Source organism: Ranitomeya variabilis, chromosome 1 (genome assembly GCF_051348905.1).
Source record: "Ranitomeya variabilis isolate aRanVar5 chromosome 1, aRanVar5.hap1, whole genome shotgun sequence".
Taxonomy (NCBI): domain Eukaryota; kingdom Metazoa; phylum Chordata; class Amphibia; order Anura; family Dendrobatidae; genus Ranitomeya; species Ranitomeya variabilis.
Genome location: NC_135232.1, coordinates 123,649,857 through 123,655,269, shown reverse-complemented (window position 1 = coordinate 123,655,269; position 5,413 = coordinate 123,649,857). Strand labels below are relative to the sequence as shown.

Sequence of the window (5,413 nt, the reverse complement as noted above, 5' to 3'; positions counted from 1 at the left end):
GTAAAAAATTTGCGCGTTTTTTTCAAAATTTACCAAGAACTACTGAAGGGAGTCATTTTGACTCCCTACTATATTTTGAGGTCCTTTTGTCACTAAATGTTGCTATAAAGTTTTGTGCATAATTTTTTCACTATGTCTTATTTACCCTGATGTTCATATAGATGTAGTTCAATTTACATGTCAACTTTTCACATTTTCCTTGTGTTTTACCTGCTTGTATTACTGTGTAATGCTGAACAAAATAACTTGTTTACTCTAGGCTCTTATCTTATGCTAATGAAGGGTGGTGTTTTTCTAAGGTCCTAGCAGGAGACAGTATTCTGGATAGTAACTTTACTTTCAGTTCAGCTGAAGAGACAAAGAGAACAGACGCAGACATACGAGCTCTGAAGACTCATACAGGTATGAATTGTTATGAAATAGTTTAGCTGTCTGTCAACTGATTCAGCCCACCTACTTTTGAAGGTGGCAGAACAGTTATTATTTCTTTTAGTTTTCATTTCATTTCTATTTTTCAGCAGGGAACTATATAGAATTATGGAATTTGTGAGGAATATGGAGAGAAGACGTTTGATAAAGCCTCAGGATATTCTGGCTACTTTGCAATCCATACCGGAGGATGAATCGGAATCCGAATTGCAGGAACATGTATTTGATTCTGACAGTGATGAAGATTTCATTCCTCAGAACATATCAAGTGAATCTGAAGACTCAGAAGGAACAAATCCAGAAGGTAAGTAGTTATGTGTATTTATTTGTTCTTCCACACACTGAGTTAGGGCCTGTGCACACTAGCAGAATTCTGGCTGAATAGCCATCTGGATATTCTTGCCGCAATACAGGCCGTACCTGCCCGCTCATGCCTGAAGCTCCACTCCGAACCCCGGGCTGGAGCCGCTGTCAGGGACAGAGCAGCGCTTGCTTACGCGCGAGCACGGCTCCGTCCCAGACAGCGGCTCCAGCCCGGGGTTCGGAGCGGAGCTTCAGGTATGAAACTCCGCTCTGTACCTGAGCGGGCAGGTACGGGCCGGATTGTGGTGAGAATATCCGGTCGGATATTCCGCCGCTAATCCAGCCAGTGTGCACGGACCCTTACAAAACAAAAATTCTAAATATTCATCAACTTTTTTCCAGATATTCCAAGCACATCAACTGGGGATCGGGCTCATGCAGTTATGTTGCCTCGTGACCATCCTCCTGGTCGTGGACAGAAAAAATCAGCAAAACGTCCCAGAAATGAAAGAACAACAGATAACGATGGCGGCGAAGGTAATGCAACAACAAACACCAGAGAAGGCGAATCTGAAGGAATACTAGTTTCAGCGGATGGTATTCAATGGAAACCTGTTGAAATTGGACAACACTTGCCTGGTAGGCGTGACAGCCAAAATATTCTTCGAGAAGCACCTGGCCCTACAGGATACGCCAGAAGAAATATCATTATCGATAGTCCGTTGAGCGCATGGCGTTTATTTTTTGATTCATATATATTGACACATATAAAGAACTGTACGCTTGCAGAAGCATGCAGGAACAACAATTTACAGTTTACTCTATCTGATGAGGAGCTAGATGCATTCATTGCGATATTCTATGCTCGTGTAATATCTGGCACGAACCGTCACTCGATTAGCAGTATTTGGTGTAATGACTGGGGAATACCGTTTTGCAAAGCGACAATGTCTAGGGACCGCTTTGTTGAAATTATGAGGTTTCTCAGATTTGATGAGAAATCTACTCGATCGGAGAGACTGCAAACGGACAAGTTTGCTCTATTTTCTACTGTGTGGGACAGGTTTATTGCAAATTGTATTGCGTGTTACAAACCTGGCCCATACATAACGGTGGATGAGCAACTTTTCCCAAGCAAAACTAGGTGTCCATTCACGCAGTACATGCCTTCCAAACCAGATAAATATGGCCACAAATATTGGCTAGCTGTTGATAAGGAGAGCAAATATCTGGCAAATGGCTTCCCTTATCTAGGCAAAGATGACACACGCCGTGCTGAGGACCGTTTAGCTGACCATGTGGTAATGAAGTTATTGGACCCGTTTTTGAAAAAAGGTCGCAATGTTACAACCGATAATTATTTTACTTCAGTAAAATTAGCTAAACAGCTAAAAAGCAAAGGAACAACCATCGTGGGAACACTGAATAAGATAAGGCGAGAAGTGCCTAAAGAAATAAAATCCATGAAAGAGGAATTGTACAACACTAAAGTGTTTAGAAATGAAGACAATTTTACACTTACAGTATATCAAGGAAAGCCCAACAAAAATGTTGTCATTTTGAGTTCCGTCCATCCAGATGTTGTTGTTGCGTCTGATTCCGCTAAAAAAACTCCAGAAACGGTAAAGTTTTACAATGAAACAAAATATGGAGTAAATGTAGTGGATCAGATGGCACGAAAATATACCACACGAACATCCACAAGGAGATGGCCTGTTCATGCATTTGAAAATGCCTTAGACTTTGCGGGTATAAATGCATGTATAATATTCAAGGAGATTACCCACCAAAAAATGTCACGCAAGGCATTTTTGCAAACGCTTGTGAGAGAGTTGAGTGGTCCTTATGTCACAGATAGGGAAAAGGGTTCCACGTCCCAAGTTTCTACATGTTCAGAAGTGATGGTTCAAACAAAATTTTGCCAGATCAAAGAAAAGTGCAAGAAAAATAGATCTGTCGGCAATTGTAAGACTTGTGGTAAGTCTTTGTGTTGGCAATGTACTGCCATAAATCAAAGGCAATGCCTAAAATGCGAAACACCAAATGTTTAGAAGGTGAATTCTGCGCCATATTTTCATTTTTATGCTCCTCCACCTACATTTTCTCTGCTTTTTGTTCTTCAGTTGTTGTTTATATGTGTGCACTTGAATAAAAAAAAATGTTTGAAAAACGTCTATTATAATTATTGTTATTTTCTGTAGAAAAATAAGAAAAGCAGAAAAAAAACAATCAAAAGAATTACTGTTGGATCTCACAATAATAATACATTACAAAAAATATAATTATTAATAAATAACCACAAATGAAACTCTAAAAATAAACGAAAACAAGCAAGGAGTCAAAATGACTCCTTTCAGTAGTTCTAGGCGGGGTCACGAGTCCAGTAGTCCTAGTGTTAACCCCTTCAGATGGATTTCCTCGTTGGATGTGATAGGACATCAGAAGGTATGTATCTTGTGCGTTTATTATTTTTCCAAGCGAGGGTGTTGCTGATGGATTGAGAGAGCAATAAATTACTAAAACAACCGCTGTGTTTATTGCATTAAAATACTTTTAAATCATGTGTGTGTGTGTTTTTTAACCCTTTCATACAATTGGATTAATAATGGATAGGTGTCATAATTGACGCCTCTCCATTATTAATCTGGCTTAATGTCACCTTACAATAGCAAGGTGGCATTAACCCTTCATTACCCCATATCCCACCGCTACAGGGAGTGGGAAGAGAGTGGCCAAGTGCCAGAATAGGCGCATCTTCCAGATGTGCTTTTTCTGGGGTGGCTGGGGGCAGATGTTTGTAGCCAGGGGGGGGCCAATAACCATGGACCCTCTCCTGGCTATTAATATCTGCCCTCAGTCACTGGCTTTACCGCTCTGGTGGAGAAAATTGCGCGGGAGCCCACGCCAATTTTTTCCGCCATTTAACCCTTTATTTTAGCAGCTACAGCACTGAAATTTTGCACATACACACTACTAACATTAGTAGTGTGGAATATGCAAAAAAAAGGGGGATATGAGATGGTTTACTATATGTAAACCATATCTCATATCCTGTCGAGTTTGTGCAGGAGAAATGAAAAGCCGGCAATTGAATTACCGACTTTTCACTAACACCGCTGCGTATTTCTCGCAAGTCACACTGCTGGTCCGTGTGGAATCCGTATTTTTCTCGCCCCCATAGACTTTCATTGGCGATTTTTTTGCGCAATACGCTGACAAACGCAGCATGCTGCGATTTTGTACGGCCGTAGAAAGCCGTATATTACGGATCCGTAATATACGGCTGATAGGAGCAGCCCCATTGAGAATAATTGTGCCGTATGTTATGCGAGTTTTACGGACGTAGTTTCTGCGCTCTTACGTCCGTAAAACTCGCATGTGTGACGCCGGCCTTAGAGCTGTGGACTCCGCTTTACGTACATGAGTCCAATAATATTTAGATCTTGGCCAGCTCCTCACACTCCTCCCTCACTCTTTTAGCACAGCCAGTGCTGGGCTCCAGTTCATGGGATTGATTACCCCCCTTCTTCACTTATCGGTTATGCAATTCTTTTAGCAAAGACACAGATGTAAGAGAACGAAATTTGTGTCATCCAGTTTCCTCAAAGCATACTCATGTTTTGTTTGCAAATAAACTTCACAATACCAATGCCATACTGTTGTACACCAGCATAGCAGACATCTCCAGCTTCTTTCATATGATGTTTCAGATCCTGCCAAATCCATGATGGGGAAAAAGAGATGAGAACTATGTATTCATTTTGCAAAGACGGGGGTCCGATCCTCCTGCAAGGTCATTTATATCCACCCCCTGATCCCAGGTTTGACATTGGAAATTCCACATTTAACTGATGAGAACCAAACTCGTATCCAATGCATCGAACCACGGCATGCTCAGCATTCCGCAGATCCTGGAAGCTGATGAGGGTGAACGGTGCAGAGCCACTCTCCCACTGAGATTCTTCAGTTTGATGGTATGGATCCGCCCGCACCAATGGAACAACTCCTACAGCCCCATCTCCCATACATCAGCAGGTAAGTTGTTCACATAAAAGTACTCATCCCCAGTGCACTGACCCCCAGCTAGGGGGATAGTTACTTGGTGGACTAGTAAATAATGTTCTTGGGGTACAATATCAGGGCTGACCAGGGTAATGAAAGACCCAGTGTCCCAAAATCCCTGTGACTACTCCTTGATGTCATCTACTTCCCCCAGATCACGTTCCTTCATGGTAATAGTCATTGTACTTTGTGAATTACCACTGACAACGGGGTTAGTCAGCATGTTGAGATTGCTCTGTTCCTTCTTGGCTGACACAGTGGGAACTAGTCCTTGGCTTCAAGTTACTACATTGTCCTAGTGGCACACCGACCCTGCTTGTAGGTTGTTTTCTAGCAACACATGTACCGGTAGGTGCCGCATTACTTCTACATCCATCATTCCATGACTGTAACCTCAGTCTAAATGTAGTTGTGCCCTTCGAATATTTAGAGATTCTCCTTCAGCTACGTTGACTAACATATGGCTGGTGGGAACACTACATTGGTCCTGAATTGAATGTTCTTTGATCAATGTTACTGAGGGTCCAGAGTCCTCCATGCCTCTACCCAGACCAGCTTCAGACGCTGGTTCATGGTCGCGGAGGTTTTGTATCTGGTCCGGGACACTTGTACGTGTACA

The 5,413-nt window shown here is 42.2% G+C and overlaps 1 long non-coding RNA gene across 1 annotated transcript; it reads left to right on the top strand.

The window, feature by feature from the left end:
* The first annotated feature begins 290 nt into the window (after positions 1–290).
* Positions 291–1,440, top strand: LOC143793775 (uncharacterized). Its single transcript, XR_013220254.1, has 3 exons — positions 291–402; positions 519–733; positions 1,135–1,440. It is a non-coding gene; the product is annotated as an uncharacterized LOC143793775 (long non-coding RNA).
* Positions 1,441–5,413: the final 3,973 nt, after the last annotated feature.